Below are 12,789 nucleotides of genomic sequence, written 5' to 3'. Positions count from 1 at the left end.
GTGTGTGTGTGTGTGTGTGTGTGTGTGTGTGTGTGTGTGTGTGTGTGTGTGCTTCTAAAAGATTGATGATGGAGGGCTAGAAGATAATGTTCCTGATGGCGCTGGAATTCAGCACTCTGTTCTACTAAAACCATATTGGCGAAAATGCTTTGTAATATATCTTTATAATCAGCAAGATAATTAGCTATCCACAGCAAACTGTTTTGCTGAGCCACATTATTACACCATCTGCACCACCAGTCCTCTCCACTAATTATTCAAAACATACCACCTGATGATTGTAAAGACTGTGTTATAGATAGCTTAGTCTTGTTTCATCCATGACTCATTCATTTTCACTTGCACTATTGCAATATTATACACACCCTGTACTGTAGGTATGAAGTAGAGAAAAGCTGCTGTGCTATTACAGTTCTCCTGCAGAAAAGGTTAGGAAAGGGTCTTGGGTTAACTCCCCACAGGCAGTGGGAGGACAGATGCTTAACATGCAGAAAAGAGGCAGAAATAAAGGATTTAAGTGGTAAGTTCATTGTCATGTGCTGACATAGGGACTTGACTGTCACACAAAGTCTGTTTATATGGTAAACACACACACACACACACACATACACACACACACACACGCATAATTAACTAAAAGGAATGCACATTTAATAAATTTGGGGGATGGGGGTTGGACAGCAGAGTCATGATGTCTGTAAGACAAATGGAGGTTTCTTCTCAAACAGTGATCCATTTGTTTATGCATAGGCCCTCAACACACACACACACACACACACACACACACACACACACACACATACACACTGTTTATCTCTTTTGATACATTCACTGTCCTTGGCATCTCATTTCCTCAGCTTTGCCCTAAGTCATCACAATATGCCACTCTGCTATTGGCTACTGGGCCTGATCATCCACCTAACCCTCCAATCCACCATGTGTTTCCTACCCCCTTTGCCCACATATGCTATTTCTCTCTGTTTCACTCTCTCTTTTCTCCCCCCTCCTTATTCTCTTTCTCCCTGTCCCTTCTTTTCTCTCTGTCCCCAGATATCAGGTGTGTTACCTGAGACCCATATCAATAGTTAATCACCCTGGGACACCCAATCTACAGAGCATGACAGAACTCTCCCTTGGAGAGGTGTGTGTGTGTGTGTGTGTGTGTGTGTGTGTGTGTGTGTGTGTGTGTGTGTGTGTGTGTGTGTGTGTGTGTGTGTGTGTGAGACAAAAGAAAAAAGAAAGAGAGAATAGAGAGTGGGGGCTTGCATGCTAAGACTTGCATATTTTGAGAGAAGTCAAAAGCTACTGAGAGAGCTGGGAGAGAGAATGGGCAGGAGTCTGCAAACAACAACAGACATAGCAGTAAATTGGGCAAAAATGAGGAAGCAGAAGGAGTTTGCATTGTGCAGGGCTCGGCAATAAAACTGACACACAAGGCAAATGTTCTGATGTATGCCTTAGTTTGGGGGGGGACTGCTAATTCATCACAAACTTACTAAATAAATAAGTTGTGCTTGTCTAGTTATAAATAAATCAATGAAAGTAATAAAACTGAATTAAACAGGCAATATAAAGCACCGGAACCAACAATAAAATAGATGGACAATACTTGGAGAATAGAGAGTTTCAATATCTTTGAATAATTTCTTATTTTGTGAACTGGACTCTATTTGGAAGGACTCTGCTTCCATTCGTGTTCTGTTCTGCTCCCTAGTGGACAAACAATAGTATTACATGTGAAGCTCCTAACTATTTTTTAAAGGCCTATATTTGCGAGATTTTTTTGTTAGATGTTTTTTTAGGTAATGACCTACAGCAGTTCATACAGATACTGTAATCCCTATGAGGCATGGCACTACCTACACACAAGGAATCCCTCCTCACTCACCTCTTCAGATTATAAAGCCCCTTAAGGCTGATTTGTGATATTGGGCTATATATATAAAATTGACTTGAACACTCCTATGGCCAGATGATTAATTGATAAGAGAGCTCCTTCAGGAGTTATAGTACAGATGAGACATTTGTAAAAATGCTGATGTTCTGGATACATAATAGTCAAGTTGTCAAAAAAAGCCCTACATATAGCCCAAAATGACAAATATTTCTCAAAGCGCTACAATATAGCATACAACTCCCCCCAATCCTTAGACCATCTGATAAAGAAAAACTCCCCTAAAGAACACTTTTACAGAAAAAAAGAAGAAACCTCAGGAAAAGCAACAGAGAAAGGATCCCCTCTCTTCCAGAACAGACTTAGATGCCTTAGGATTAAAGTTTGAAACATTTACAATTAAAGTAATATACCCCTGTGGGTAGTCTTTGCCAGACCTATCTCCACAGCGCTGTGAGAGTCTAGGTATATACATGTTTCTGTATCTGATGCCAGTGTTTCATCATTCATTGCTCAAAACACATTCTGGTGTCAGATATTAGATCATGATCTGCCATAGCTGACAAAAACTGCCTCTGTTACAAGATAAGAGTTGTGCACTTACCTTCTATGGAAATGATCTTGATCATAATCGTGCAGCGCAGCCATACTGTTGTCAGTAGAGTGACATGTAAAGCTGTCAGATTGCACTGAATTTAGATTGTATCAGATCTAGAGTAGATATAATACAATACGCAAAGTTTCAATTTGAATTATTAGATTTTTAAAATGTTTATAGGGTTGCCATTCTCTGGTTAAACTGTAGATCTCTTTGTGCCACGGCAGAGTCTGTTAACCACAATGACTGGTTTGATTAAAAGGTATACCAGACATATTGTATAGTATGAATATCTTATTTTCTGATCAACTATTTACTGAAGCATCTGATTCTAAAAAGGGGAACGGAGCAGTATTCTGTATCTGTTTTGCCCTAATGGCTGACAGGGTCAAGGTGTCCTCTGTCAATATGAGTTTGGCCAGGTGCCACAGGTGGATACAAACAAAACAGGTAGAAAAAAATAGATAAATTAAAACGCATAAATAAATGACATATACACAAATAAACATAGATCATGTCACTCACTTCATTCAAAATAGCTTACGATGGAGTTCTAACTTCATCGTGACATTACAATATCAATGACATTCACAATGCATTGTTGTTCCTTAAGAAGTTGTAAGTGAAATTACACTGCACTGCTGAAAAAAGAAAAAAAGTTGTTGTTTTTTCTCCATAATATTCAAATGTTGCTGACCAAAACTAATGCCACAAATAGTATAAAGCAAGATGTGTTAAAACATACCTATGAGTTTAAGAACTGCCCAACAAAAACAGTTGTCAGATTATTAGTTAACAGCTAAGTAAAGCTAATGCGGTCCTGCAATAAATCCTATCTTCATAAAGGTTTTAGAGAGGTGTGGATTCAACTGTATGATCATTTTGGAGGTTGCAGTTTGTAGTGCTGTTGAATCGTGTTGCGTTATACTGAGATGTGTTTCTATAATTTACTCTACCCTAATTGATATTCAAGGGTTGTACAATTAGACTATATTAGACTGCATTAGTTTTAGCTAGGTGTACCTAATAAACTGAGTGTACAGTATGTAGTATGTGGAGTGAGTGCCTTTAAAATAAATACATACAAATCTAAGGGGAGAGAGGGAATTGTATAGATTATTATTTCATAGAGAGCTGTAGCGTAGAGTAGAGAGGAGGAAACATTCCGTCAGAAGGCGTATTTTTGCTAAGATGTGGAAGATGTGTTTTCTCTGACAGAAGACAAGGAATGAATTTTCTGTTCTGCATAGACTAAGAACGTTGTTTCTCAATTAGGAAGCCAGGAGTCTCAGTAGTCACGATTTGTAATGACTTGGTCAGCACAGGGAAAGGACAGCCAAACATTGGCAGAATATGAATAAACTGGTTTATGTGTAGCTGCTGGAGAACAGCCTGGAGGTCTGTAGGGCCAGACAACATTGTACATGTGCTCTAGCATGCACAGCTGACCATTCTTGTGGAGTAGAAGAGGTTAACATAGGAGAATTTGGGCATGTTTACCAAGCGGATCTTGCAGCCTTCTTGATGGAGCAACTGGATGACTTGTTTCAATTACTTGCATTAAAATTGAGTTTATTTTAAGGCAAGACAAAGCAAGGCAGCTTTATTTGTATAGCACATTTCAGCAACAGGGCAATTCAAAGTGCTTTACATAAAACATTAAAGAGCAGTTAAAAACGATTTAAAAAAAATTAAGAACAGATAAAAGATGAGAATAAAATGTTGCAATTCAGGTTCCAAACCTGGCCTCCCAGAGGACTTTACCAGTTCCAAACTGGGCCTTCCAAAGGACTTAGGAAACAGATAAAATACGAAAATAAAAGTTACAGTGCAATATAAGAAATTAAGAAATTAACAATTATTTAAAGAAAGGCAACATCAAAAAGAAAAGTCTTCAGCTTTGTTTTAAAAGAACTGAGAGTTGTGGCGGACCTGCAGTTTTCTGGAAGTTTGTTCCAGATATGTGGAGCATAAAAACTGAACGCTTAAGAGTGAATCATGTGTCTTGTAGTCCAGGATTTTCATAGTAGTAAATTTATCTGTGGTATATTAGGGATCTAAAAAAGACACATTGAATCCAAGAATTGAAACATTTATTTCTAACATTGTCCGCATGTCAAAAGATGAATGCAACTATAACACGCAGCATGTTGTGCAATAGAATAGTTACGGGTAAAAGGTTATAGGTGAATTAGTTTTGGTACAGTTTGGAAAATAAGTGTACAAGTAAACAGTGATATGTTGATTTTTACACTTGTCCCCTCAGGTGTGTTTAGGAGCTAATAACATTAGTTGAGCAGTCAGAAATTTGGAGCAAACTTGAGACATTGTCCATTTCAAAATATCCCAGCACAACTGGCCTATCAGTGAGGAAATGGAAAGTCAAATTGTTAGTTTTAAAAAGTTACAAAAGTGTTCAGACACAGAATAAACCAATTGAAATGTCCTCAACACTATCGGAGTTTGTAAACAAAAGTGCCTTTAGAAACTATTACTAAGACCTAACATCTGTAACACAACAAAATATGTTGACTGATTATGGAAGGATAATTAAGTAAACTGACTTAACTGTTCATCTTTCTGTCCATGAGTAAATAGAGATGAGGGTTCATGCTTTAGAGACAACATGGAGTCTAGGACTTTGTGGATTGAGCCATCCTGAAACCAGACTGGCCATTCTGCTAAACATGTTTGGAGAGTTAAACTTAGCATGTTCCATAGAGTTAGAAAACCAATTGTTGTTGCTATCTGGTACAATTTCCCTGCAATTATGCAAAGAGACAATGTGAATCGATAAATGGGAAGCTGTCATATAAAGCTTTGTGGCTTGTTCAAAAGAAAAGGAGGAGATCATAGATCCCATTCTGTTTTCTGGACACTACAAGGTTTGTGGAACAGGGATGAGAACCTGCAAACTGTCTACTGTGTATTATAAACACTGTCGGTGTTGTAAGAGCCGTATGAAGCTCTCAATGTACACTGACTTAGCAGTTCATTAGGTGGAATACATTACACAACCATATGATAAATCCAAACTTTGTCATTCTTGTGTTCATTTTGACACTGTGTCCGTGAGATTCAACTCAGTGGTCATTTTTGAGGCTTTAATTACTTAGTGGTATTGTATTAGATTGCAGAAGTAGTTGGTCCAATTGTATGTAAATATTGGCTGACAAAACCTTAAAAGTACCTCTTAAAATAATGCAATCCACTAAGCTGTTCAGGACCACTCAATCATTATCTACATACACTTCTTTCACACAGTGTGAACACAAACTGAACATTATAAGCCTCATGTATTACAGGGCTGCTGTATTAGATTGCAGTGCAATTTGAAATCCCAAATTTATAGGAGGGCTTAGCATATTTCTCTACAATTTTGTGGCATTACTATTATGTATATTTTAGGAGAGAAAGGAATTATGACCAGAGAGACTGCTCTTCTGTAGGAACTGTACTGCAGCTTACCATTCACTCTGACCTGCCTGGAGCGGGAAAGGAAGAGGGATCCTTTTTACTTTTTCTTTTGCACAAACATAAAACTGCAAAAAATGCAGATAATGAAAAAATAAGAACTGTGTCAGGAGAGGTCAAGAAGCTTAAGAAACAGACCACCCCCTCCACCTAAGTAGAAAAACAAACAACAACAAAAAATGTGGGAAAAAACTAAACTAAAATAATTTAGACAAATACAAAAAAACTAGAAGCACCAAAATGAGCTGAAGAACTAACTGATTAAAATTGAAGTTTGATTGAAATGTAGTTTTCATTTTGTTTACATGAATTGGATTTGGTGCCCCAGTTTACATTATGTACTTCACAAGTCCTGTTACAGTTGAATAATAGTAGTGTGCTTCATAGTCACAGGTCACAACCGTGTTTGTCAGTTTGGTGTAATGTGTAATAATCACCACAAGGGGGAGAACTACCATAACCAAACAATCTGCAGTATGTTCAGTTGATTCATAATAGTGTGGGACTATCACAAAATTCTCCTCAGCACTCTTTCTATTAGTCTCTTCTTAATTGTGTATGTTTATTCCCTGAACATAAATACAAAGGCTCTCTGTACAATGCACCACCTTTAACAGGTTTCATGTGACTCTGGCTCTCCCAGTTTCAAATCAAAGACATCCTGTTAGGTCCCCTGATTTGAAACTTGGGACTGTTGATACATTTACGATAGTGGGAAACAGATGCCATTATATGTGAATGCTAACTGAAATGAAAAATTACAGCCGGATGCATTTAGATAGCACAAGAGCACAGCCATTTAGGTAGTATACTCTCTCTCTCTCTCTCTCTCTCTCTCTTTCTCTCTCTCTCTCTCTCTCTCTCTCTCTCTCTCTCTCTCTCTCTCTCTCTCTCTCTCTCTCTCTCTCTCTCTCTCCCTCTCTCTCTTCTATTCCTCTCTTATGCTGGCATGCTGGCTCTGTAATCAGCCCTCTCAGCGATGGCCATTTTGTTTCTGTCTGCCTTATCTCCTCTTTGCAGTTTCCCTCCCTGTCATTACTCTGTTATTAGCTCTTCATCCTGGGGCTAAAACACAGGAATCACACTGACCTTATAGTCACAACTATGCTCCAAAACGTCTGCTTTGCAAGATAACACACTCACCCCCCACACCCCTCTCTCTCTCAATCTTTCTCTCTCAAACACACACACACGTACTGTACATACAGAGCCATATTCAAGGCTCACTCACTTATACACCTATCCCACAAAGTTCTGATCATCATGATGGAAACAGAGGAGACAAGAGAGAGGGATATTTTTATTATAATACACCATTATTTACAACATTGTAATTTAATCCCTCTCATTACTGTTTGACTGACACTCATACCATTACAGTATATAAAATTGTTTTTCATCGACTAGGCCCCTTAGTTTCAATTAAGGAAAATCTTATTGCTGCAACATACAGAGGGCCTTTTTTTCTGATGAGGACATTTTTACGTGTCACGGTAGGAAAAACACATGTGTAGATAATACAATTAATGATGGCTGAATTGCATTCAGCCGCTTCAGTAGACCTTTTTAACAGCAGATATTTTGACATGTCAAAGCTTAACGTTATTAATTACATTAGTGGCTGTACTCCATGTAGGTGAGCCAGTTCAAGGGTTTGGTATTGTATATGCTGGCTCACTGGAGAGGCCTCCTGGGAAATTTAATGGAACAGATCCATCACTAATGTTAGCAGTCACACACCTGTGCGTTTCCTGCTTTTGCTAGGTCAAAATGTCTGCTGTGAAAAAGACCTGTTCCAGGGTCCTGGTATTGTGAATACTGGCTCACTTTCACACTGTAATGGCTTACTGGGTCACTTGATTGTTAATATATTTAGAAATATCTCTGCTTGTCTGGAAGTCAAAATGTGTAACAAAACTGTGAGACAGCCTATAATATTTTGGAACAGCTTTCAACAACAGTTTGATCCATTTTACTGATTAAACATGACAAGGTCCCCGTGCACAAAGTGAGTTTCATAAAAAAATAAGGGTTGTAAAGATCTTGACTGGCCTTCACAGAGCCTTGATTCAGCCCTGTCTCCTAAAAATTATGTTATTATGTACGTAACTTAAGTTGCATAACAAACATACTTACTTTAGCCCATACCACAATATTTTCCTAAACCTAAACAAGTAGGTTTGTTTCAATTTACAACGGTAACCACGTTTTTAAAACTGCGACCATTTCAAAACGTGCACCTGTCGCTGGTACGAGGTTGTGTTAAAACAGAAGTAATCCGGGAGGAAATACATTTCCTTTGAAACATAATTGAGAATGCAGTTTAGTTGTATGGGAACGTAATCTTGTCAGAAGACAGGTTGCCTGACCTCAACCCCGACAAACACGTCAAGCCAGGCCTCAGTTTTATTATTTTTTTTATTATATTTATTATTATGGCCCAACATCATTGTCCAACCTCAACAAGCACAAAAAGATGTCATGTTTGGGTATCCACATACTTTTGGCCATATATCATAATATGCTATTGTATGGTAAAGTAGAGAGTGGCACTCTCACAGTAATCTGTGATGATAAGGTATGGTATGGTGGGCTTTTCTGTGCAGTTTTTTTTTTTTTTATTCTGCTGAACAAATTCCTTTGGTACACTCACCCTATAATTCTCTCTTGATGGATTTTCAACTCCCTTTTACCCCAAACCTCCTCACCTCACCTCCCGTGTTCCTCTCATTTCCTCCCTCCCACCGTCTCAGTGAGCAGGTGCACAGTGACAGAGTCACTGGGCTGTGAAATCTCAGCTCCTTGAGACACGTTTCATGCCTCTCCTCTCCTGTCCAAATACACACACACACACACACACACACACACACACATATTTTGTCCTATTTTTCTTCAACTCCTTCCTTTCTCTCCCTCTCCTTTACTTGTCTTTTCTCCCCGCTTGGGAAGAGATTGAGTCAACAATGTGTGATTGTGTATTTAATCACAGGAGAAAAAAAAAATAAAAACCGAATTACAATGGAATGAAAAATCTACAAAGAGTTTCATTAAGCATCAACAGAAATCTGTGTGTGTGTGTGTGTGTGTGTGTGTGTGTGTGTGTGTGTGTGTGTGTGTGTGTGTGTGTGTGTGTGTGTGTGAGCACTCTGTGTAACTCCTCCTGCATATGTCTCTGACCACATCTACATCTTTAATGTCTGAGACTGAATAATATATGAACCCCTGGGCTGAAAGACACACACACACACACACACACACACACACACACACAAAACACCTATTTTACTGCTTCAATCTGCACAATTGTCATAAAGCACAAGCTAATAGTAAGCCATAAAAGAATGACCGTCTTCATCTTCACAACTATCTTGTCATAACCAAGATTAGATCACCTTGTTTTGATCTGAGAGAACAAAGCATGCTTCAAAGAAGGCCAATGCCTCCAACCGCAGTGGTGTGTCTACCACCAGTTTCCTGTTTACATGTTGCACACTTCCTGTTTGAGTGAACACAGAACTCACATCAAAAAAAATGTTTACTGTCTGTACCTGTGTGTATGAAGTTGACCATTTAGCATCACAGTTGCACACGCCCCGTGATACACTCTTGTGTGTCTCTCTGATGCAGTCATGCATGCTTCATAGTTCTAATTTGACTTTCAAATAGAGCTGCACCCTGTCATCTTTTCCACATGCCCACACACACATTTTTTTTCCGCAGCCTCTTATGAAGATGAAGATGTGAAGCTGAGGTCAAGGTTGGTTTCTACAGCAACTGTGCATAATGTTGCTGTGACCCACCTGACCATGAGGCTTCTCCTTCTTCTCAACGTGAAGAGCCTGGAAGTAATATTAATACACTCTACTCTCCATGTTTGCAAGGTTTTTGCTCTTTTACTTCCACAGCATTCTCTTCTCTGTTCATAATTTTATCTTGTTCACTACAGAATGGTTAACAAATGAAAGGGAAAAAAATCTGAATAAATTAGTAGAGAAACATCGCAGTGAATGCAGATGCTTCCATACAGGGTACGAGGGGTCACTGAAGGGATAGAAAAGTAAATAATGATTGACACCAGATTTCAATGTACTGTAGTTAATCAGCTATGGGATATACTGACCTGACATGTAAGACAGTGCTCTTTTTAAGAATAGTATTCAGTCCTCCAGTATAGATACTTGTGCCATATTACGCTGTTCTTGTGGCTGGTAGTGGCTCAACAACACCTTACTAAGTTGTTTTTTCCTTTAGTGTTGTTGCCCCTACGTCTATCTGTGACAAAGCTGCAGCAGTCACTGCAGTATCGTAGTCTAAAACAAGTGCACCAACTACAAATGTACCCCCTTGAAACACCTTCAATCCCATACAACCTCTCTGAGGAAGAATATTTTGGGGCTATGCTAAATGTCCTAGAAATGACTAGACTGACAAAGGGTAGTTGCACCCAGCTCCACAAATCTTCCAGCGTGGACCATTCAAACATTTCTTATGGAGGCCGTGTTATCTTGTAGCATCAATTTACAGTCCTGAGCTAACCTCTGCCAGGAATGTGAGTGGAACTCTCTCCCAAGTCACGACTGCACAAAACAAGCCCAAGCAGCACCCATGTGATGGCTGTAACATGGGAGAAGTAAAGGACACACATATGCACATACATACAGTATTTCTTTAAAAAAAAAAAAAAACACACACAATCTTTCTATGTGTATTATTTACAGTGTCTCAGTTAATAGTGATCACACAGTATGGTTGCTTTTGGTTTGTTTTATTTGTTGTTGTTTTTTTACATGCCATCAGGTAAACATTCCTACACCCTTATTTTGCTGTGATTTGAAGCAATTATCCTTCCTACCTTTATCACAGGATTGCCCAATGTGTTTTTCATAAGAGGTAATCAGTGGAAGACACTTTTGCGGTGGCCCGATAACAGCCCACAGTGAACCACCACAACTCTTTCCTCCGTACTGAGAGGATAGGCAGAGAAAAAAAGAGAAAGAAGAGGGACAGAGCGCAGGGCCCGCGCACGGTGCCATGCGCGTTCCCGTTTACTGCTGCGCACAGAGAGCCGGTGCGGAGAGAGAAAGAGAGATAGAGAGAGAGAGAGTAGAGGGCTGTCATAACTAGTGACAGAAAACGGCAGCGAGCACATACAGTCTGGATAGCAGCTGATGCGACAAGGTAGGAGAAAAAACACCTCCGCATCATTTTATTTAGTGTTGACGATCAGTATTCAATGCCGATGTGATGCAGATTGAACTGCCTGTTTTGCCTGCGATTGCGGTGTCCTCCAACCTGATCCGATGTCCTATCTCCGTGCTGTTGATGTGTGTCCGCAGATGCTGAGCGTCGCCTTGCTGTGTGTGTACGCCGTCGCCTTCGGACACGTCTCCGCTCGCTCCGACAGCGGCAATTTTTTGGATGATAAGTGGCTCGCTGGGAGATGGGACAAATTCAGAGATGTAAGTCATATTTCTGGCTTATATTATTAACGCCGTTTCCCTCCTTATTATCTCATTACCCCCACCCCCACATTTTCTCCCTATAGGCACCCTCATTGGTTTGAGATCATGCGCTGTGATCATGCGCTCCTCGTTTTCTTTTTGTGTCCAAGAAGCGTCACGGGGCCCGTTGTGGTGTTTGTCACACGTTCATCACCCGCGCCACTGAGACCGTAAATACACTAAAGATACTGGGAGGATCATTGCCAGTGAGTGGGGGTTTTCGCGATAGCATTACCTGCTTAGCAGAGATAGCCAAGGCCTCGCTCTGCGAAACACAAATGCACATAGCTGTCCGAGGGGCACCACTGATTCGCCGGAAGGGGACTAATTATGGGCAGGTATGAGGGAGATGGTCCACAGCAGTCAGACCTGGATGTGCTTTTTGTTTGGAGTAATAAACACCTGCCACAAGGTAGTGGCAACGAACCAGAGTGACTGGCCCTATCCGGGATCCCAAACAACGTGGGCCGCCGGATGGCACAGTCACGCAGGTGTGCATTAATGCATAACATTACCCAGTTTGTTCATTCAGTGGCAGCTAATATTTACCACGTTCATTTGTTAGCTCTTATGTCAAATACAAAGTGGATGGAGTATTTAAACCTGGAAGGACCATTTATTTTGCCATAAAATCTAACAGATGCAAATTTTACTTTGCTGAATTTATAGTTCTATAAGGTATGAGACCTGAAGTATTTGACTAAGGTGAAATACAATAGCAATTCATTACAGTCTAGAATGAGTTCCATTGTTTAAAATATATTTGGTTTGTTCATTTGTTACAGAAGGCAAGAGCTGTGTATTGACAGTTAGCTGTGTGTTTGGAGTAATGGAAATAATAATAACAATAGACGCCAGTCCCTAGATTCATGTATATGTTTCAGAATAAAGCCCCAAATCTCTACGTAGAACCACCCCTGGCCAGGTTAAGTTGCTGCAAAGAATTACTTGTGCATTCCACTCGCACATAGAATCCTTATACTAATTAGACATCACCCTTTCAGTATATTTGAAGATAGATACAATACTGTTGAAATCACTGCTTTTATTTTGGAATGAATGTCACAAATGACAGAAATTAGTAGAATTCAATGTAAAAAGTCTGTCTTAGTCTTTCGGTATACTAATGTAATGTAGGTTTTAGGTGGAGTGTTTTGTTAGAAGGATATCTTGCCTCTAACCACAGATAACAACAAATGGCTCCACACAAGCAGCAGTGATTTGCAAATGCTTGCACTTGCACTCACTCACACAAACAGATAGGCCTACACAAAATTAAGCATGTATGCATGCACACACACATACATTATGAGAAACAGGCT

The sequence above is a fragment of the Sander lucioperca genome, chromosome 4, assembly GCF_008315115.2.
Source record: "Sander lucioperca isolate FBNREF2018 chromosome 4, SLUC_FBN_1.2, whole genome shotgun sequence".
In the NCBI taxonomy this organism is placed as follows: Eukaryota; Metazoa; Chordata; class Actinopteri; order Perciformes; family Percidae; genus Sander; species Sander lucioperca.
This window is presented reverse-complemented; position numbering follows the sequence as displayed.